The sequence below is a fragment of the Thermobia domestica genome, chromosome 1 (genome assembly GCF_964235325.1).
Source record: "Thermobia domestica chromosome 1, izTheDome1.hap1.1, whole genome shotgun sequence".
Classification (NCBI taxonomy): Eukaryota; Metazoa; Arthropoda; class Insecta; order Zygentoma; family Lepismatidae; genus Thermobia; species Thermobia domestica.
In genome coordinates this window covers 118,012,029-118,036,462 of record NC_137454.1, presented here as the reverse complement: position 1 = coordinate 118,036,462, position 24,434 = coordinate 118,012,029, and the positions used below count along the sequence as shown (strand labels likewise).

The following is a 24,434-nucleotide window of genomic DNA, read 5'->3' as shown; positions in this document are numbered from 1 at the left end:
GACCATACGTTCAGTTTGAACGTCTTTACTGAACGCCTTCTGAGATACATATGGACAGCATATAAATGCAGTTCATGGCAAATTGAGAGAATGATCAAAGAGATGGGATGTACATGGATGTATATGTGCGGAAAACTTTTACGCAGTTACGGTGCAACAAGCAAAAACAAAACAAATTTGCAAAATGTGGATCGTTCCAGAAACAAAAGGAAAAAAAAAAAAAACAAACAGAGGTAGTGATTTTCTATCTTATCATCGTGAATTATCAATTGTTTTATAGTTGGTGATGGAGCTAATAAACGAAAACCGGAAACGAGCCTCCAGAGGTCACTAAGCAAATACGAATAATTAACTATATAGTCGCGTTTTTAACAGTATCCGTTTCAATTTTGTTGAGCAAAGCGCGCAGAAAAGTGGCGGTGCTTACACGTGTTGGTGTTCCACGCTTCAGAGACAATTTAACAGCTGCAAAATGAATCGGACTTTCGTAATATTATTCTTCGTTGGTAAGTATTTTATAGTTTAATTAGCAAGAAACGACAGATTTTTGCTAATTCGTCATAAAAATAATATTGCATTTATTAACTCCTGGGCGTGCACAGAATGAACACGACACTTGCAGCGTCGAATGAATTTAAGTCTCGTTTCCCCTTTTTCAACTTTAACCAATAGTTGTTATTAAGATCAAAGAACTAAAGAAACTACTTGCTAACTTTGCAAATTCTAGGAAAGAGGCATGCTTTCAAAATCACTCATTTCGGAAAGTGCATTAAATAAATTCTTCAATATATTTAGACCCTATTTATTTTGAGGAAAGCATACTAGATGCAGTAGCGAGATTTGGGGATGGGACAAATATCCGCTCTCCCTCCTGAGATCAGCCCGTAACTTATAGATTTTTTTCTGGGGGAACAAGCATTAATGCACATATTTGGGCCCCCTAGAAAAAGGTGTTTTTTCTAATTCTTGGGCCCTCTCTTTCAATCTTTCTCATACATTTTATGGACCTCCGGACCCTGTGGGCCCTTCTGCACAGCAAGATCTGCGGGGCCGTTAATTATGCCCCTGGGCCTGTTCCATACATTGAAAAATAATTAAGGGGGCAATATTGTCAAATTTCAAAGCCATACGAATAAATATTATTTCTAGGGCCCCTAGTAATAGACATTTATACTGAAATGGGCCCACGTCTCATTTTTGGCATATTTACCTTTTGTGTGCTGTTTTGTTTGTGTAATGTAGATAGTGAACGTGTTTTATATTTCGTTTATAATTTCATGTTCGTATCGTATATGGAGTAAGAACATTTTGTCTTAAAGTGGACCTCTCTCGAACGGCGGGGAGCTTCTCTGGAAGTCAGTTGCCTCCCTTCCTCCACAAGTTACAGCCCTGCCTGAGAGATATATTTTTAATAGTTATATAGGCCACCACTAACGAAAAATGTAGAACTCCATTTATATTTGTGAATATTCTGCCCCCCTGCCAACCGAAACGAAATCTGAAATTACACTGGTGACTAGAAATTCCTTTAAAAAATGCAAAGGTATTGTTCCTTATATTGTAATTAGTATATATATGTTTAATATATTAACAGTTTTTCTCGTATATATCACTGCAAATTTGACCAAGGACTCTATAAGAGTTACTGAATAGCTAGTTGGAAATCTCATAAATCCACAATGAGAACATCCATGGATTTGGTATCGCCTTAAGCTGTGAAGACTGCTTATGATAGTCTGATTCTGAAAATATATGTTTAATATATTAACAGTTTTTCTCGTATATATCACTGCAAATTTGACCAAGGACTCTATAAGAGTTACTGAATAGCTAGTTGGAAATCTCATAAATCCACAATGAGAACATCCATGGATTTGGTATCGCCTTAAGCTGTGAAGACTGCTTATGATAGTCTGATTCTGAAAACAGGCTCCAAGCACACAAAAATCAAGTTTGATCAAAAATAAAAATATTTATTGCTGAGCATAACATTTTATGTAAAAAAAAGATCAGTCTGCACATTATAGCAATTACAAAAAAAGAAAAAAAAATAGGTTTTGCATATTAACATACTATGTCTGGAAGAAGACTAGCACTAAACTGGCAAAAATGCTTCCTTGGGCACAAAAATATTAGTTTCACCCCATATCATGAAAATCATTACACTATCTTGTAACAAATTTTCCCCAGTCGTCTCTTGTGGGCCGCAATGGCTCAGTGGTAGAGCGTTCACCTCTGGTGCATGGGGTCCCAGGTTCAATCCCAGCTTCCGCGAAGTGGACTTTGTGGTGGACAAACATCGTGTGCGTGGGTTTTCTCGGGGTACTCCCGTTTCTTTCCACTTTCTTCATTCCACCATTTCATTCATTTCTCATCACCGACTCCTTTAGTCTAGCCGGCATAAACGTGAGACATAAAACTCAAAGATTTCATTTCATTTTCCCCCTAGTCGTCTCTAAATAAATATTCCCGCATCGGACTCGAGTTGTAGGTAAATCGCTTTCTCTTACTCTAAAATAACATATTACCGTACATGGAAATCGTTAAACCGATTTTAAGATAAAATTTATAATGAAGACCAACTATCTTTAGAGAGCTTGAAAGGAAATTTCACTGGACATTTACAAATGATAGATATGCTAGTACACAGTAACAAGACAATTTTACGGTACTTCAGTGCCGGTTGAGAGAAAATAATGGCATATTCTTGACTTTAACTCTACAAAGCAATCAATATGAACTAAAACTTTGAAAATACTAATCTCTATAGATAAAAGAAGTCTTGAGTGGTTGATGAACGTTCAGGCCAAAAAGCTTACGCTAGAAACTTGAAATTTGGACAGGAAATGAAATGAAATGAAATATTTGAATTTTACGTCCCACGGTTATGCCGGTTAGACTAAAGGAGACGGTGATTATGAGAAATAAATGAAATTGTGGGGGGAAACGGGTGAATCCCGAGAAAACCTACAAGCATGGTGTTTGTCCAGGGATAGGATTTGTGACGTAAGGTTGAACTAAGGAAGGATTTTTGAAAGTTCAATGGAGAAGAGGGGAAACAGAGAGAGGGATGGCAATTATAATCTGCAAATGTCCATATCTCGGAATATGTGAATATTAGAAACATGAAACTTGGTATAAGAACTTCTCATTTAAAACGATAAGACGCGCCTTTCAGCGTTTTTGATAGTTGCCCTAGAAGGGAAGAAAAAATACGGTTGGAAAAAGTGAGTGTGGGCTGCAATTGTTAAAATAAGCTGACCATATCTCGAAATTCGTAAAGGTTAGAGCTATAGTCACTAAAGTTATGAAGCTTCTGAGCTACCGTACTATTTTTAAATTCTACTATGACCTATCAACCAAAAGAACTATCAACTTTTTTTTAATCTTAGATTTGTTTATTGCCTATAAACTTACATAATCAAGGTTAGCCAACCAGAGCGTTAAGGTGATCTACCGAAAATGTCCCCTAGAGTTACTAGTAGCTCGCGATCAACAGTTTGGCGATTACTGGGTTAGAGACATGAAACTTGATATTTAGAATTTTCATTTAAAATAAATAATGATGAGTTGCAGCGTTTTATGATATTTTCCCTACAAGGGATAAAAAAAAGGCGAGAAGAAAAAATAATGTTTACAATTGTTAAAATAAGGCAATCATATCTCGAAATCCATTACGATTAGAGGCATGAAAATTTGTGTTTAGGCTCTTATTTTAAAATAAAGACGTGTTTCACCGTTTTTCGATGTTTTACTTAGAAGGGAAGAAAACGGGTGGGGTTTGAAATTGTTATAACAATATGACCATATCTCCAAATCCCTTAAGATTATATTTACACTAGGGATATGGGAAATGCAAGGCCATAGGCCGAGCAAATATGAGGGTTTGGGGCGAAGCCCTCAGCTAGCCGAAGACTAGTTTCATTATATACTCCCGAAACGAGCTTCAAAGAAAAATTACTACAGAGATTTTTTAGCACACTGTTCATTTCCAAGTGCAGTGATGTAATAAATAAAGTATCCATGATGAAATTTCACTTTTCTTTAATATCTAACTTTAATTCCTTGTAGTGATGAATGCTATAAAATATTTCCTCTTCTTCTCCTCCCTCTTGGCTGTATGATTAGAGTACGTGCCCTTGGCGTGGGTGTCGAGAGTTCGATTCCCGGTGAGAGCTTATATAGAGCCATCGTTAAGCTATAGGTACATGTCTTATATAACCTGGAGCTGAATAGAACGCTAAACTCAATATCAACTACTCATCCTAGGACCGCTTCGTAGTTATACGATTAACACAAGCGTTTACGGCACGAAAGATCCAGGTTCAATTCACGTTTGAGCTGATGCAGTTTGGATTTTAAATTAAGCTTCTTTCCTATATACATAGATTGATTGGAGTTTTATGCTTTTTTCCGGCACTGATTCTTTATGAAATGGAACTAGTGTTGCCCATGAGAAGAGAAATAATGTCGCAAATGATGTAAAAGTTTCATCTCGTCTCGATTCTAGAAAAGCTTTTCTTGTCTCGTTTCGTAAGTTTACGTACAAAATGTATGGCAAGATTTTTCTTAATTTTATCTAGAAGCTATCAGAATCCCTCTGTGTCATGGGAGATCCACGAAGGATGTGATATAACAACATTTAAACAATGTATATTATTCTAATCTATTTTCAAATGTTTTGCGTATCTTTAAATTTTGATAAATGCTCTTTATTATGTTCGTATTATCACTTTATCAATTTTAGTTTTTATGCTGTGAATCATGTAGCACTGGATTGGTGTTTGAGATCTCTATGACTTAAGTGAACTAGTGTTGCCCTCACAAAGACTCGTCAAATTTCTCTATCGTCTTGAACATAAATACGTTCTTCTCATCTCATCTCGAGACGAAAATAGAGACGAGATGGAAAATTCCTTGTCTCTTGGGAAACACTTATTGAAACCCTACTGATTAAAGTGGAACCTGAACCAATACTTAAGCCCGTCTCACACGGATCTGAACTAAGGCCTCAATCCAGGCTACAACTTAACAGTGTGCTTAACTCAAACTTCCATCCAATTTCTTTTATCCTGAGGTGATGTAGGGGTCTCAGACGATCCTTAAAACTAGGTTGGTTTTACCAGCAGAGTCTCTCGTGGTCTGTGTGTTAAACAGACAAAAGCACTTGAAGAATGTGTTACGCACAGGCAATCAACTGTCGTAATTGTAAATATTATTGTTTATCTATTTCATAATATGAGTTCATCCGAAGATGAAATAGTCGTAGCAGTGACATCTGCTCCGTTGTTGACACAAAATCCGCCCTCCTCTCCCCCAAAAAACGAGAGAGAAAGAGTAAACAGGAGCTGGTGGATCAGGGAGTGAATTCTTCGCCCCAATAATGCACAGTAAAGCACCGTATTTTCAATGGTGAATAATGAACTACATACAGAAGATACTAGTTCAAAAAAAAAAAAAAAAAAACTACAGAGTGGACTATTCAGAATTCTATACGCTATTGAAATTAGTAACTCCGAAAATTCGGCAGCGAGATGCGAACAAGAGGGAGTCTGTATCCACCAGATTTTAGAACTTAAAATCAAATGACTTGTCCGCACATGTAAATGAGGACAGTTATCGGGCACGGAAAGCTAAAAAAAAAAAAAAAAAAAAGCAATTTTCTAGTATAGGTACTGAGTGGCCTGAAACATGGAGATGCGTTGTCGCCGTTATTATTTAACTTTGTGCTGGAATACGCCATAAGGAAAATCAAAGATAGCAACCAGGGCCTAGAGTTGAACGGTATTCACCAGGTTATGGCATATGCTGATGATGTAAATTTAATAGGGGATGATAGGAGAACAGTAGAAATAAATGCAGAGATCTTATTAAACGCTTACAGGGACATGGATTTAGAAGTAAATGCAGAGAAAACTAAATACATGGTAGTGCGTCGGGACCGTAATACGGCAAATTGTGGAGGCGTTAAAATATTAAATAATGCTTTTGATAAAGTGGATACTTTCAAATATTTAGGATCAATATTAACAGACGAAAATCATATTCATGAAGAAATTAAATGTCGACTAAAAGCAGGGAATTCGTGTTACTATTCGGTTCAAAATCTCTTGTCGTCGCGAATTCTGTCGAGGAATTTGAAGCTTAAAATATATAAAACGATAATCATGCCTGTTGTTCTGTATGGTTGTGAAACATGGTCGCTTACTCTGAGGGAAGAACATAGACTGAAAGTATTTGAGAACAGGATCCTGAGAAGAATATTCGGACCCAAGAGGAACGAGAATGGGGAATGGCGGAAGGTTCATAACGAGGAACTACATAGTTTATACGGTTTACCCAACATTGTTAGGGTCGTCAAGTCTAGGAGGCTTAGGTGGGCAGGTCATGTAGCTAGAATGGAAGAAAGTAGAAACGCTTTCAAAGTCTTGACTGGTAGACCCATAGGAAAACGACCATTAGGAAGACCTAGGCGCAGATGGGAGGACAATATTAAGATGGATCTCGCAGAGATAGGAATACAAAGTAGAAACTGGATGCAATTAGCTAAGGATAGAAGTCAGTGGAAAGCTTTTGTGAACGAGGCACTGAACCTCCGGGTTCCATAGGCCATAGAGTTAGTTAGTTAGTTAGTTAGGTACTGAGTGTATCCCCTCAGCTCACTACCCACAAAAAATGCCCACATAACCCATAAAGTAATCTTATACCGCGCCGGGAGCTCCTCTCATGCACTACACCCGGACTTTCTGCATTGCGCCAGCATTATAAAACTGTCCCCTAAAATTGCACGAAGGCCACACAACATTGATGACAATTAACTCTCATTGTTTCTGTTTCTGGCTCTGGTTTACTTTTCGCGTACCACACCTGAATTTTATGTTTATATGTGTAGAATTACTAGTGTAAAATTATTACAAATGCTTTACGACGGATAAAATAAGTGACTTCATATGAAAGATGCCTGTATAGAAACTAATTTCCACCGGCAGTGAATTTCTGCACAAGTGTGCAGAAGTTGTATTTTGTTTACAAGTGAAACGCTAGTAGTATGAAACCATGACAAATGCTATTGAAACTCGTATCATTGCCAAAACCCATTCGTTTCCACTACCCTCGCTTATGCGGATACCCACCTTCACTGACGCACCCCCTCGCTACCACTCGGGCCCTCCAGCTTTGGTTAGATACAGTAGCATTCGTGCTTTTTAGTGGCGACCTAGCGCAGGTTGTTTTGTGTTTTTTGCCCTGTAGTTTTTATGCATGCATCCGGACGCTGTATTTATACGCAAATAGTAAACGGATTATAATTTTTCAACAATTGCTTATGATACCCCCTTGAATTTTAACTATACATTGTGGATATTTTATGTTAACCAGCATAAATTATTTAGCAAGTAATAAGAAGGAAATTACTAAAGGAATTCTAATTTTTGAATAATTATTTCGAGTGGTGCACCAAAAGTAAACCTGCACGCTTTTTTAAAACATGTTACAGTTTTTGGTATACAAGTTGCAGAACATACTTAAATAACGTATTTTTATTCTTTTAAAAGATGTAATTATATTTGTTCACACCTGCTGTGTTCGGGCGGCCACTAATTACTTCTCTGCATACCTTCTCTAAGGTTTTCTTGCAATTTTTTTTTTTTTAAATAATATAAATCGTGCTTCACATTATCTAAAAATTCACATTTTTCATATGATTCTATTAATATTTTTAATGTTTCTCTTGTCCAGGCAGCATTGTTTTGAAATTACAGCGAAAAATAAAGTTGAATGTCGTCAGGCGCTACTCTTTTCTGATTGGTAGTTGTATGGAAGTCCAGAAGAAAATAGAAACTTCTTCTATTTCTTCCAAGTCAGGATCCAAATAGACAGCAGAAAATTTCAACCTGATCTAAGGGCAAGTTACCTCTCACACGATCGTTAAGTAAGGTCGTGAGTTTTAGATCGTGAATCGCAGCCTTACTTCAGTCCCGTCTGAGACAGGCTTTAGGTTTTATTCTAAGCTTATTACCTTTACTGGTTACCCAAAATCAAGACCACGGATATAACTATGTACGTGAACCATTGTTGTGTAAATGAATTTTTGCCTTCAAAACACACCTATTCACGATTTGTTAACAGATGTTCTAAGAGTATGTTTTTTAAAAAATAAATAAGGGCCCGTGAAAATGATATTTTCCAAAGTTTTCTTCCTTCAATCAAAACAAAATATCGTTTACCATCCGATTTTTCTTAATCTAAATAACATCTTTAAATAATATTTTACTTTATAAAATAACAATAAAGTAATTCAAGTTTCTTATACAGTAAAACGTGTTTTTAGCGAAATCAAACGGCACCAGCCAAAAAAAAAAAAAAAAAAAGTGACAGTTTTCCGGTTATTGAAGGTACACCTATGTTAATAAGTGCATGTATATAATGAACATATAAAATAAGATACTGTACTACCTTAGTCAAGTTTTAATATTTATTTCTACTATAAATTAATACATGTAAAACTTACAATAAACAGAAAAATTACTGTACATACATTAACTTATTTTTTCTAATGGTCAAGGGAAGTTCTCTGTACACGCCACTGCTTGGCTGCTCAACTTTCCATAAACACTTTAGCCTGAGAAATCACATTAAGCATGTCAGTGTTTCGATGTAAGGCAAATTGTTGCAGTGCCTTTTGGTTTTTGACAGCATCTTGATACACAAAGAAAAACATGTATGTGGTGTACGTAAAAACGTAGGTTACATTGGTAAATCCTGTAGTTTTTGGACTTAAAGTACAGCAGACTTTTAACTGAAAAAAGTGTTCCGAATAAATGTACTTTCCGTACAAACGAAAGAACTGTATATAGGTGGTCAAGGTGTTACATACAAATGTATGTATGTAACATATAGCTGACGTATGTAAGGGTTTCAGCCCGAAAGCCCCCCTCCCGTAACTACCACTGCCTTATATAATAATAAGTTACAGAAATATTTCTCAAATAAATATGAATAGCCTACATGGCATTCTCATTTGCGTTGTTACTTTCTTCCATTCTCTATTTAAAATGTGCCATAATGATTCAGTGATTGCTCTATTACTGAACCATTATGCAGCTTCAATGTATTATATTTCAATATTGTTACAGTACGGAAGGTATAACATCGTTGCCTCCCCGCGAAAATTGTAGTGACGTTTATGGGGAGTGGCCAGCTTGGTTACTCGTGGCACACTGAGAGCAGTAGACGGTTGGTAGTGATTGGCTACTCTCTTACCACACCCCCAGTGACTAGCAGGTCCAAGCGCGGGAATTCAATGACGTATATACTGTATATACAGTGTATAATATTTAAATGCTATCTATTGACTTATTAGGTCTTCACGTTCTGCAGTTTGCAATCAGAACCAGACTTAGACTGACCAAGGCAGGAGGTCAGGGATCCCTGCCGGGGTCCTCTCTAAATATAATAATAATAATAAATATTGAATAACATGGAAAATAAGATAAAACATTTACTTGTAGTTTGTTCCGTTCCCAGAGTTCAGTAGCCTCAGGCATTGAATGTGTAGTCTTGGGGTCTCATTATTGGAATGAAACTAACAATATTATAAAGTCCTGTTTGGGGCCTAGTAAGAAAATATATATCATAATATGAAGAATGGGGCTCCAGCATTATATTGTCTAAAAGTGTGTTGGGGCTCCATGAATGCCGTAATGACTATTTTTTTTAACCCACTGTTAGTCTTTTGACAGGTTATTGCAATACCATAAAGAAACAGTACAGATTACCATCATTACAACTTGTGACCCAGTGAGGCCTCATTACAACTTGTAAATGAAGCTGACAGCTTTATAAAGAAAAAAAAATACCACCCCAACATGCTACATGGGAACGGAAGATGGGCCCTCCAAGTATGGCTTCTGCCGGAGCCCTATATTCCCTAGTCCGAGACTGATCAGAACCGGATTTATGTATAAGCAATGTGCACAGATGGATATATTGCTATATTTTGTAACTAATCTAATTCCTTTCATAGATTCTGTTTTTGATTTGGAAAGTGGACATGATTTCTGGAGGAGGTATATATGGTATAGATTCTACAATAAAGTATAGGAGGAAGTATATGCAGTTCAGATCACTATTAGAAGCACGTGTGTCACTGTTAGAGGTTCGTATGTTACTGTTAGAAATACGTGTGCTACTGTTAGAAATAATTGTGTCATTATTAGGAGTACGTGCGTCATTCTTAGAAGAATTTGTGTCATTTTTAGTATTTGTTTCACTGTTAATAGTATATTTGTCATTGTTAGGATTAAGTGTGTTACAGTTATGAGTATTTATTGCCACTGTTAGGAGTATAAGTGTCACAATTAGGATTAAATATGTAACAGGTAAGAGTATATATTGCCACTGTTAGGGGTATGTGTACTACTATTAAGATTAAGTATCCTGTTCCCCATGTGCAAGACGTAGTCGGCCTGCCGTCGAAAATTTGGCGGGCTGATGGCCGCTTAACGAGGCGGTACCATTACGAAATTACACGAATGCCGCAATTTTACCGCCTTGGCGGTAATAAGGTGGCATCCGCTGTTTCTGCTTGTCTGGACCGCCAGTGCCGGCTTGAAACCACTAGTACCGCCATTAACCCACCACTTAGGTTCTCTTCTGCCGCCTTTAATTCTCTACTGTCAATTTCGCCAACAACGTATTGCATTGGTACTTATACCCTGAAAGTTCTATATCAATATAGGGTCTATGGATAAAACACAAAATAACTACCGCTTTAGCGTATTTGTATGTTAATTTAACACCAGAGACATGGCCTTCCGAGCATATCAGAAGTAACTAGTAATTGTCAGTGAGAATTTTAAATGGGATTTTATTGTTAGCAACGAGCAAAACTTTACGCAGTATATTTGACATTTTTGCCAAGTAACGAATAATGTAACAGGTTCTGCTCGAAAATAGTTCTGTAAGCCTATGAACCGTCTGACAACAGTAATATTAGTAGTATTGCTGAAACCTGTTGTTCTTATGTCCTAGCACATAAAAAAAGAGATGAGAACAACAGGTGGCAGAACAGTTCTCAAAGAACGTTACCGTGTTCTCACCATCATTCAGCGATCATTTGTTGAAAAGTCTCTATAACACCGCCTGGCGGAAAAACTACAACCGCGATCTAACTTTACGATGACGGCAGCCACTTCGCTTCCGCTTCGGTGGCTTCCCGCTTGGAACCGAAAGCGGACCGATGCCGCGAGTCATTTTTCCTTCATCTCGGCGGCTATCCGCCAAAACGCGAAAGTTGACCGATGATAGTTGGCGGCAGTTTGCACACGGGGTTAGGAGTAAGTGTGTCACTGTTAGGATTACGTGTGTGTCACTGTTAAGATTAAGAGTGTCACAATTAAGAGTATATATATGTCACTGTTAGAAATATGTATCACAATTAAGAGTATATATATGTCACTGTTAGGAATATGTATCACAATTAAGAATATATATGTCACTATTAGTACGTGTGTCACTGTTAGGAGCATGTGGGGTATGACTGTTAGGAGTACGGTGTCACTGTCACGAGTATGTGCGTCACTGTAGGAGTATATCTGTGACCATTAGAAGAAGGCAAACAGCAATAGATACAATCTACTTTCTAACAGTGCATATATATTACTTTTGAGCAACGATAGGAGAGAAGCAAGTAGTAGTTGTGAAAAAAATCGAATTCGAGATTTCGACAGATTTGCATGTTTCATGATCCTTACAAGCCTCAAAAGTGGTTTCTGCATCTTTGTTTGTTCGTCCGAGTGTGTTCCGTACGAATATCAGCACTAAACTTTACACTTAAGGTTTCTATAAGATTCTCCAGGAGAGAGGGAGTGGTTATAAGGTTCTACCTTTAAGATTAAGAGTAGTTTACTGAAGGGTGAAAATTAAAACGAAAAAGCGGTATTTTCTCAAAATCAATTATAAAGATTTTTTTAATATTTCGATGAAAAATCTAGAAGGGATATTTTGCTCTTGAGGGTAAGATTTTGTCGGACAATTTCCTCAAAAAGGACTGAGGCGATTTTGTTTATATTTCTTGAATAAATGCCCCATTAAAAACTACAATATAATATAAATAATTAAAAAAAAAAACATAGGAGATACGTACTTTACTTCGGGAGTAAGTTTTTCCCGGACTATTTTTTCAAACAAGCCTAAGTCAATTTTATTCATAGTTCATAAATAAATGCACCACTGTCTCGTTAAGAACTCTACAATATGATTTCATTCATTTTCTATTAAGAAATTCAAAAGGGGTAATTTACTCTTGAGGGAGGTTTCCCCGAACTATTTGCTTAAAAAATACTAAGACAATTTTGTTCATATTTCATAAATAAACATTTCACTAACAAATTTGACATATGGCATGAATAATTTGTTATCAAAAGGTCCACTAAGGTAGTTTCCTCTTGGAGGTGTTTTCTTCGATAGTTTCCGAAAGTGTCTATTATAATTTTGTTGATATTTCGCAAATAAATATTTACGTAATAACTACATAATGTGATTCAATTTTAAATGGGAGAACGAGAAAGTTTAAGTGCCGTGACCCATATCTTTTATTTTTGCCCTACATCTATGAACAAAATGAGAACGATTGTGGCAACTAAACCATATATGTTCCAAATAATGAAATTAGTAGACATTAGGTGCTAAACATGCTGCTACAAAAATATTATCTGTGTAGGTTCTGATATCTAAATACGGTCATGACCTTGTCTTATTTTCAAATAGCTAAATTGAAACAATACAGTTTTTAAGTTGCAATCAAATAACTAGATTTTAGAATAGTTAAATTGAAAAAATATAATTTTTCAGTTACAATTAAATCGTCTTAATAGTTTTAAATCGGAAAATTACTTGCATAGTTTAACACTCGATAGCACAGGAAACGACATATATTAAGAAGACTGCTTATTATTAGGATTAGTGTGACTCACAGACGGAGGTGTTTGTTGTTTGTTATTAAGATGAACGCGAAAGGGCATTGGATGTTAGATGTTATAAAAAATTGACATGATGAAAAGGTCATTGCGATAACATATTGCTCTGATGAAATTAAAATACATTGTGCAGAGGCCACTATCATATATTTAGATAACGCTAATGGAACAAAAATGCAGAAACTACATACATATTACATAACAAAGAATGATATATGCAAACAGTATGTTTGTTTGTAGAGGTTCTTTTTGTGCGTCGAGGCTATATGAGTCGTGGTCCTCCGAGCCATCATAATGGGTTCTAATTTTAATGCATCCCGACCAGCCAACTAACTACAGACCACATATTCCCAAGTCACACACGCTAGCAATTAGACCAGCAGGGAGGGCTGGCAAGTAATATTTCAAGATAATAATAAAGAGGTAGTATAAAAGTGATTACAACCGTATTATTTTATTTATTGTTACGCAGGATATAAGATGAATAAATAGTGTTTTAAGAGGTATCAGAAAATGAGATTTTCCATAAAACTTTTTGTTCTGCAGTCAGCATGAATGCTAAAGCCCTGACTTTAAGTGAAAAAAAAATATGAGAACGAATTTATCTCGAAGCTGATAATAAATTTTGCTGCTACCAGCTTGTTACAACCTGCATTATGACAGTTTAATAAAATTAGTACGATAGAACATTTTTATATCTTTTTCTTAGATACTACTACAGATTCTGTACTGTACTTTAGTACTGCTATTTGAAGCTTTAGTACTTTAGAGTAATACTATCGTTATGAACTAGATCCATTTTAATAAGTTTCACAAAACCACGTAATCAAAAATTTTAATATTGTTATACATGCAAAGTGCAGTAGAGTAAGATAACACAAGTATAAATATACATTAAAAGTTCAAATAAAAACTAATGACGCTGTGCATTGTCGAAGTTAGCAAAGCTCCCTCTTCCTTCTGAGTAATTTCAACCTCAATCCTCTCACTAATCTTCAATGAAACACACACTATATTCTATATATGGTATTTTTTTAAAAATATATTTTTTCGTGTGTTTGTGTGGAAGGGGGATGTATTGACCCATGTCAACTCCAAGTAGTTCAGATGATTGTAAATTTTGAATCACAGTATTACCCCATATTCGACAAAAGTGGATTCTTTTGATGAAAGTTATCATAGAACATTTTTCTTAATCCTGGAGGGTTTGGAGGGGGCGGCTTAAGTGTATAGTCATATTTGACTGATTTTGACTCCAAGCAGTGAAGATAATGTGAAAGTCTCAATACACATACGTCATATTATGTGAAAATCGATATATATATATATATATATATATATATATATATATATATATATATATATATATATATATATATATATATTACGAAAGTTATAGTATTTTTCTAAAACAAGAAAAGTGAAGGTGGGAGGGAGAAAATAACGTCACTCATATTTTCGATTGATTTTAAAGTCAAACAGTGGAAATTATGTGAGGTTTAAAGATATGCCCGCGATATTACATGAAAATATAATACTTTTACGAAAAATATCGTGGAGCATATTTTTAAGTTTTTAAGACAGGAGGGTATTCCATCTCACATTAAGCAGATAATTTCAGTGCTCTTTCTTGACTGATTTTTAACCCAAACAGTGTGGATTAAGAGTAAAAGAGTGAAAAAAAAATTGGTAAAGAGTAATATATATTCTATTAAATTGAATGATTTTTTTCAAAAGCTATCGTGTAACCCTTAAAATAAACAAGAAATAAAAATTAAAAAATATAAAAATAAAAAACAAAAAAAACTATTCTTTACCGATTTTAAACTCACGCAGAACCAGGGAGACCGAAACTCCTGAAAGAAAATGTATGATATGTTACATTAAAATCGAGCATTTTTTTTCCAAAACAAAAATTATTCTGGAACATAACTTTGTTTTACATTCAGAGAGTGGACATAATTTATCCTTTCATTCTCAGCAAATTTTTAACCTCAAGCTGTGAGGTTGATCGGAATGACCTAAAGAAACTACACTATGGTTTCTTGTAATACAATATTTTAATGTGGTTATATATATATATATATATATATATATATATATATATATATATATATATATATATATATATATATATATATATATATATATATATATATATATATTGTATGAGGATACATTTTACTTTCGTATTCTCAATAGGTTTCAACCCCTTGAAAGAAGAAACAGAAAATTTGGATGAGTTTTAGGAGAGTAACCGTGGAACAGAAGAGCAGACACGTAAATACCGATCGAGTCCAATCGTATAACTTTCGCTACGCTAGCTTCAACTAATTCACAGTACGTCGTCCCTTTTCAGCACCAAGACTATGTGAGACGGGACCTATTGCTTAAATTGGGTTCTGAATTACTATTAAGGTTTGTATTGGAGGAGAACACCTCCACCAGTAATCGAACCCGTGGCTACATACACTTACATCACGTGCGTTAGCCGGTTTAGTTCCCTACAACGAGACACTCGCTCTCTTCGTTGCTCTATCTAGTTACTAGCGCGCGTTACTTTTTGGTGCACAGGGTCACGAATTCGATTCCCGTTGGGGGAGCCTTGAAATTTGAGAACAATACGGTAGATCAGTTTCCCCGTTATACGGTAGGGTCACGTCTCATGTAACTTCGGTGTTGGAAAGGGACACTAAACCTCAACAAACCAATCACATAACGAAGGGGCACTCTATTTTACAAGTTCGAGAAATTATATGCAGTCCCTTCTGCTACTCTAAATATGACTTAACAAAGTACATAAACTGTAAAAAAAAAAAAAAAAAAATGTAGTTTTCAGGAAAAAAATCAACGAAAATTCATGTCCCTGATTCAGAGTGGTTTGTTGTAACAAACTCAACTTCTTTCCGAACTACACAATACCCCTAGATTCCTTCATGTGAATCATAATCTTTCCTATATTAACAACATTCACGGATTCTCGTTATCTATGTGCAATGTGTATGATGAAGACAGACCGATTCTCCCTATGTAGCATATTTGCCAATTTGGATGAAAAGTCGCTAAATATAGGGGATTCAACCTCTATGAAATAAACAAGAAATAATTTTTCCGATTTTTTAAAATGATAATTTACAAATGTAGCGACTTTTTAACTATCCAAGTTTGTGAGTGCAGCGTAACCACTCTTCCATAATCTTGTATTGATATCTGTTACTCTTGCCCTCTAGCTGAGGACAATTCTAACCTTTATGTTCTTTAGTTCGCAGAGCTTCCGTTGCGATGCATGAATAATACAGCATTACCGATAGGAACGAGATTAGCTGTTAATGCGTGAATAAAAGCGAGGTGGGTGTTAGTTACATTTGTCCTTTGCAATCTTTTAATTATTCTGCATTTTTTTAAAAATATAGAACATATAACGCAAGTACTGTAGTGTTAATTATTTCAGAACTATTATGGATCTAAAATATGAACAAAAGTACCGGAAACAATTTGTTTCAAGGATTTGTTACATCCTATTGACAAAGACTTGAGTATAACATATTGTTTATTTTATATATGTAACTTTAAAACAGTGCTTATAGAGAACGGATTTCACATATAACTTTTTACCGATGTTTCACCCAAATTATAGTCATTGCACCTAGTCATTGCACCGATCTTTCTGCCTATCCTTTGACAACACTGCTATGTGGCTCTTGAGACTGATGAAGGCCTCCGATGAAGACTTCCGATGAAGAGTGATGAAGGCTTCCCTCTTTTCCGATGAAGGCTGTTTTATCTTTAACTTATTTATATTACTGCACCTATATGAAAGATCTACATTAAAATATACTTGTTCGATGAATAGTCTTGTATAGGTAGGTTGGTTATTTTTTATTTCCTTCTCTTTTAGTTGGATATTCCATCATTTTGTTTATTTTGAGGTTTGTGTTTTGCCTCTTATTCCCCCCCCCCCAATTGTTGATTGTTGTTATTTATCCTTGCTCTGGTTCTGTTTTTATATTCTGTATTGGTTGGATCCTCAACATTTTGCAGTCACAAAGGGAAACTCAGGATAATAGCCAGGCATATCTAGAGTTTTTATAGTCCCGGACTTACATAATCTGTCCTTAAGGAATTGTTCAGAACTCAATATGTCTCGGTTTTTCTCCAAAACATAAGCTAATATCAATTATGCGATATTTTAAAAAAAATACTGCTTTTAATGGTTGTCGATACTCAAATAATAGTACTCAGCTAATAATCTCCTTGTCACATTCTTTTGACGAGTGTTGATTAAGTATTTAATTAATTCTCATATTTCACCAGAGTGTATCTTTAATTATGGGTCAAACTTCAAGGGACGATGTAGAAGGACAAAAGAAGTGATTTAAAATAAGAAATTCTGTTCCGAAAATGGGCCAGTTCTGAGCTATAGCCCGCCGAAAATGTACAAAATAGAACAAAAATGAATAGAACTAGATAACGAATTGTCGGAGAAAGGTCGGGTCAAAGGAAATAGTGCATTATTTGACACGGAGATTCGATTCATGTACAAATCGATGAAGAACAGTGGTGGCGCAAGAGAAGAATCACAGAAATGTACTGTATTACTATCGGAGCGTTGGGAAAAGGGCCAGTGAGAATTGACAGTGATTCAAGAGACCATAACAAAGCAGGAGGCGATTTTCGGGCATCACGAAATCCGTATCACTTGTGGCAGTTGACAGGGGTGTAGCAGAATGTGGGATCTCAAAGTCCGGATATCACCGAAGGTTGAGAGCGATCCTAGGAAGCAGAATCCTTGGAGCAAGAAATACGGTATGTACGGCATAAACGACAACGGAGTGACGTAGGAGGTCGGGTGCAGGAATCGTACAGTGCGTGTATGGTAATGGAGAACGACACATACTAAAGATAGACAAGACTGAAATTATACTGGTAGAAAGAGCAATGTACTTACATTCACAACAGATGCTCAAAACCTCGTCCCCTGGTTTCGATGCACAAATGGCATCGCCGTAATAAGTTTTGTCTCATCCTCTCGAAGATGCCTGGTTTCGTGCTAATGATATCACATTCAGCGAGGATTCGAGCAAGGATGGTTTCTTCGTTCTTTACAGGTGCATCGTAAACGAGAGATTTTGCATAACCACACAAGAAGAAATCAATTGGGTTCAGGTCAGGGGATCGTGCCAGCCAAGAAATAGGACTTCTTCTTCCGATCCACCTATGCGGGAAGGAATGGTCAAGGCACTGACGAGCAGCTACTACAAAGTGTGCTGGGGCCCCGTCATGCTGAACCCGCATACGTTGACGAACATCAAGAGGTACATCTAATAATTCAGGGATTGTTTCTTGCTCGAACAATGCGTACAATGGTACAGTTAAGCGAGACGGTAAGATATATGGTCCTATAAGCTTGTCACCGACTTTGTCTACCCAAATATTACCCCAAATCTCTGTTGATGTCCATACACAATGGTACCATGGGGATTTTTGTCGGCCCGCACATAGATATTCCGGCTATTGAATACACTCTCTCTCGTAAAAAGGTTTCATCTGTGAAGAGTATCGCGGTATGAAACTGGTGTCGCGCAAACAGCGCTGGACTACCCATTCACTAAACACCACACGGGGGGCAAAGTCTGTAGGATGAAGGTCTTGAATTTTCTGTGGATGATAGGGTGTAATTGTTGTTGTAGGAGTGCTCTCTAAACCGTACTGTGATCAACCTCCACTACATGTGCTAATGCTATAGTGCTATTCGAAGGTTATTCTGCCACACGATCAAGAACCTTTTCTTCAAGGTCTGGAGTCCTAGATGTTCGTCTCTTCCCGCGGTTGTGAGGTAATCAGCGCAAGTGTCCCGTTTCCCGTAAATGCCGAAATAGCCTCGGAAACATGGAGTACTTTGGATGTCGCCTATCTGGATACCTGTTGTGATATAACCTTGCAGCTGCAAGAATGTCTCCATTAGCTAGCCCATAGACAAACACCATATCTGCAAGTTCTTCAAACGTGGGTGTCGAATAACGCTTTTAACAAGACGAAACGTGTTTTGTTATGGATTACTAAACAGGGTTTTGAAGAAAAGATTTATGCAAGATTGCGTGTGGAGCATTGTACTTGTCACAACGTCGAGAAAGAGAAATAAAACGCTCCTTGAAGCTATTGAAAGTCATGTTTGCTGATATTTACAATAATTGGTGGAATATGAAACTAAGAGAAACCCGGAGACACCAGTACAATGATGTCGTCGAACACGAAACCTTACATGATTTGGGATGGACTCCACTACTCCTGGATTCAGATCTGAGTGCTTTACCACGAAACTACGATGCATCAAGGATGACATTACCTAGGTAAAATGGAATGTTTACATATCAACGATGTTCGTACTGTGGGGTACAAGGGCTCTCTTGTGCCTAAAGGTCGCCAAGTCTAGTAGACTCTTGATAATGATGATAATAATAAGTCACCTCCATTTGTACTAACGGTAGTTAGTGCAACCTACTTTGAAACTACTGTAGCCATGTCTTTTCCAAATGAATACCACTGTGTACATCCTGTATTTATGTTGTTCGCTCGCGATATTTCAAACGGTTCTACGTACAAGAATTACAACACAGCTTCCACGTCGGATATTTGACTCCGGTACGAAGAGTATGTCCATTTCCTCTGAATATACCCTTACGCCTCCGTTATTCCTCATCGATTTCTACCTTAATCGAACCTCCAGATCCAATAATGCACTATTTCCTTTCTCCGACAATTCGTTCTCTCGTTCTCGTTCGTTTGCATTAGTCAATCGCAGTTTGGGCGGGCTATAACTCGGGATTGCTACATTTCCGAAATAGGGATCCGTCTCTCGAAATGCTTTCTGTGTCCTTTTTCGTCCTTCCGGTACGTTTTACCCAATGTTTCCGATTCCAACCAGTGCTGTCATATGAGCCCTTTCCCCTTGCTCCGCCACTGTTCCTAATCGATTTGTACCTTAATCGAATCTCCAGGTCCAATAATACACTATTTCTTTTGACCCTACCTTTCTCCGACAATTCATTATCTAATTCTATTCATTTTTGTTCTATTTTGATTCATTTTCGACGGGCTATAACTCAGAACTGACCCATTTTTGGATAACTTCTTATCTTAATCATTCTTTTGTCCTTCTCCGTCATCCCTTGAAGTTTGACCCATCATTAAAGATACACCCTGTGTATGCGTTTAAAATACAGTATGTTCTTTAGAAATAAATTATCTCATTAGGTGCTTACGTTAATAGAAAGTTTTTTATTTGTAACATTAAATAATATAGTTAAACTATATCTCAGGGAGAATTCCTTTGTCAGTTCAACAAATTTAATGTTTTTAAGTTAAATTTAAAAATAAAATAAGATGATTAGTATTTCTATTAGAACATACATGAAATAAAGAGCTTGTTCTGAAGTTATTAATCACCTTCACCCTAAGACTGTAGTGACCAAAAGTATTCTATGATTCTTTTTATTACCATAAGCTCTTATTGAGAATTGGTTTTAAAATTTTTATGTATCAAACAAACTTAATGGTCATGGTGTATTATTCGGATTTTTTTTCCAGAGTACACACTTTCTCCTGCAAAACAAATATTGTAATTTAGAGATAAATAACAGCAGCTTCTTGAATCTAAATTTTTATTGTTTAAAAAAATATTTTATATTTTTTTAACTTATTATTTTTCAGTGTATCTACCTACAATCAAACAGGAAACGTATTTCCGCTACAGGGATTCTACCTTTATATTAGTTAACGTTTGCATTGCTTATATAGTCCTTCCTATATCATATATACAAATACGATTCATAAAAGAATATTAAATAATGGCCATCATAGATAAATAAAAATGAATAATTTTAATTTTTTTAGGAAGTTTGGTTCACCAAAACTCCTTTATATATTTATTCTCTTTGTTCATGTGTGTATGCGTCCGCTCAAGAGGCAAAAAGTATCAAGAACCACAAGATCAATTAAATTCACAAACTCGTTCCACAAAATATACTACATATCTTATTGCTGTACGCTAATGGGGTCACCTTTAAAGTACTCTTCTTGGGAAGCTATACATTGATGCCAGCTTTTATTGCACTCTTCCTAGCATTTTTGGAACTCTGTTTCTGATATGAACTTCAGACCTGCAGTCGTATTAGTCTTAATGTCATCAGTGTCACCAAAGTGCCTTCCTCTAAATACCGTTTTGATCCTTGGGTAACACGTTAAGCCCCATGGGACCAACACGTGGTTCGCCCAACAGACCGACATGTCTGCTCTGTTTGGTTACTTTCTTAAGAGGCCGTAAGTCCGATCTTGTTGAGACTTCCCCATAGAAGGGACCGACGCAGTCCCTTCGAAAAGTTTTGTGCTAATGGTTCAGTAACATTGCATTTTATTTATTGTTTTCATCTACAAAATTATATGGTGGCCTATTTAAAAAAGACGCAAAATTCACTGCAGCGCTGAAGGTGATAAAAAAAAAAAGGTCATTGAGGGCAAGATAAGACGAGTATGGAGAGTTTTTGATTACTGGTCGTAGGGAGTCAGCACTCTTCCATTGGACAGTTCGTTAATTTGTTTCAGGGTAATAAGCATAGTTCCAGGTTTCATCATTTATGATTATTCGGCCCAAAACTTCATCCTACCTCTCCAACAGGTCTGTTCACATTTCCACCCTCCTTTGCTTTTCTTCATCAGTGAGATCTTTTGATATCATTTTGATACACATTTTGCGCATTTCAAGGTCTCCGGGAGAGGAAGTGATTAAAAATTTTTCTTTTAATATTAATAATTTTAATAGATTAAATTAAATATATGGATTTAACAATCTTTTAAACATCTATGTTAACAAGAATGAAGTTTAGTTCATCGATAATACAAGAATTTAGTCTCTTTTATACTATTACTTAGATAGTTTCAAGCCCACAGAGATTATTACAAATATCATTGAAATATGTGGGTGGACAATCTATAGCCTTTCTGAAGCAATATAGAGTGCGCACGAATTGAAGTCGATTTGAATTTAGCGTTGAGTTCAGCAGTAAAGCTATATGAGACGAGGACCCACAGCTTAACATGGAATCCGAATAACATGAGTTCCCACTGGAAATCGAACTCAAGTATCCCACGCCAAAGGCTTGTAGGCTATCCACACAGCAACAAGGGAGCTCTGTGCGCGAATTGAAAGTGAAATCTATAGCAGAAAAACTACCAGAAGAAACGAAAGCTTTACAAAGTATCGTGATGGGATAGCGGAAGTAATGGGCAAATTATGTTTCTCCAAGTTTGAACCACTGATTCTCTTGAATGTTTGAAGTGAAAATTTAGACAATATAGATATAAGAAGTTAAATACTGCATTCGAAACATTTGATACTAAAACACTCCCAGAATAAACCGAAGAAGGACAATATAAATATTGGGTTTTTGATGTAATCGTACACAAAATCGTATCTCAAATGGATTCAAAGGATAAGCGGCACATGAACATATTGAAAATGCATATAATATATTAAAATTGTAACAAATAATAAATTGTCCAAAGTAATGAATTATAAATAGTTAAAATTGAATAAAAAATGAGAGCAAAGCTCCCCAATACTTGTGTGCAGCTACTTTCTTGGATCTGACTAAGTCACAGAAAATAAACGGCTTTCACTTCTTTTCAATGAGATTTAACAATTGAAGTCGCAATACTTGTATTTCCTGAACTTTGCATTGTTCTCAGGATTTTCGTTACACTGCTAGTTACTGTTGTTTCAGGTGAGAGGTTAGTAAATTTTCGTTAAATCAGAAATTATTTGAGATAAAAGAGCACAACTTTAAGGTCACTGTATTCGTGATGACATGGACAAATATGTTTAAAAATAGTTCCACTGAATTCAAAATTCTCAAATTGTATGGATTGAGGTTATTTTTCTCGTGACTCCATATATAGATATGTTTAGAAATATTTTCATTCGATTCAGCGTTTTTCAGTTACACATTTATCCAAGTGTTGGCACTATTTTACTAGTGGCATTAACATTAGTTCTTTGGGTGAAGAGAAACTACATCATCTATCACTGTTGTCAATAGAGCATGTAGGCCCTACTTGTATCTAAAATTAACTTTTTTCAGGTGATTAATAACTTCATCAGCTGTAAGAATAGAAGATTGAGTGTTCCATCTGCTGTTGTACAAAGGTGTTTACCCTATAGTACCTATGGACAGCCTTTAATATCAGGAGGATATCTTAAAAATTTTTCTTTTAATATTAATAATTTTAATAGATTAAATTAAATATATGGATTTAACAATCTTTTAAACATCTATGTTAACAAGAATGAAGTTTAGTTCATCGATAATACAAGAATTTAGTCTCTTTTATACTATTACTTAGATAGTTTCAAGCCCACAGAGATTATTACAAATATCATTGAAATATGTGGGTGGACAATCTATAGCCTTTCTGAAGCAATATAGAGTGCGCACGAATTGAAGTCGATTTGAATTTAGCGTTGAGTTCAGCAGTAAAGCTATATGAGACGAGGACCCACAGCTTAACATGGAATCCGAATAACATGAGTTCCCACTGGAAATCGAACTCAAGTATCCCACGCCAAAGGCTTGTAGGCTATCCACACAGCAACAAGGGAGCTCTGTGCGCGAATTGAAAGTGAAATCTATAGCAGAAAAACTACCAGAAGAAACGAAAGCTTTACAAAGTATCGTGATGGGATAGCGGAAGTAATGGGCAAATTATGTTTCTCCAAGTTTGAACCACTGATTCTCTTGAATGTTTGAAGTGAAAATTTAGACAATATAGATATAAGAAGTTAAATACTGCATTCGAAACATTTGATACTAAAACACTCCCAGAATAAACCGAAGAAGGACAATATAAATATTGGGTTTTTGATGTAATCGTACACAAAATCGTATCTCAAATGGATTCAAAGGATAAGCGGCACATGAACATATTGAAAATGCATATAATATATTAAAATTGTAACAAATAATAAATTGTCCAAAGTAATGAATTATAAATAGTTAAAATTGAATAAAAAATGAGAGCAAAGCTCCCCAATACTTGTGTGCAGCTACTTTCTTGGATCTGACTAAGTCACAGAAAATAAACGGCTTTCACTTCTTTTCAATGAGATTTAACAATTGAAGTCGCAATACTTGTATTTCCTGAACTTTGCATTGTTCTCAGGATTTTCGTTACACTGCTAGTTACTGTTGTTTCAGGTGAGAGGTTAGTAAATTTTCGTTAAATCAGAAATTATTTGAGATAAAAGAGCACAACTTTAAGGTCACTGTATTCGTGATGACATGGACAAATATGTTTAAAAATAGTTCCACTGAATTCAAAATTCTCAAATTGTATGGATTGAGGTTATTTTTCTCGTGACTCCATATATAGATATGTTTAGAAATATTTTCATTCGATTCAGCG

General features: G+C 35.9%; 1 long non-coding RNA gene across 3 annotated transcripts in view; it reads left to right on the top strand.

Moving 5' to 3' along the window:
* Positions 1-345: 345 nt before the first annotated feature.
* LOC145688326 (uncharacterized) overlaps positions 346-24,434 on the top strand; it is a 101,486-nt gene continuing 77,397 nt past the window's right edge. Inside the window, exons 1-2 of one of the 3 annotated variants that reach the window (XR_014131878.1) lie at positions 16,230-16,325; positions 16,628-16,840. This is a non-coding gene — a long non-coding RNA (uncharacterized LOC145688326). Of the gene's footprint in view, positions 507-16,229; positions 16,326-16,627; positions 16,841-24,434 lie in introns of those variants that run through there. The other 2 variants (XR_014131874.1, XR_014131877.1) reach the window with 2 other exon arrangements.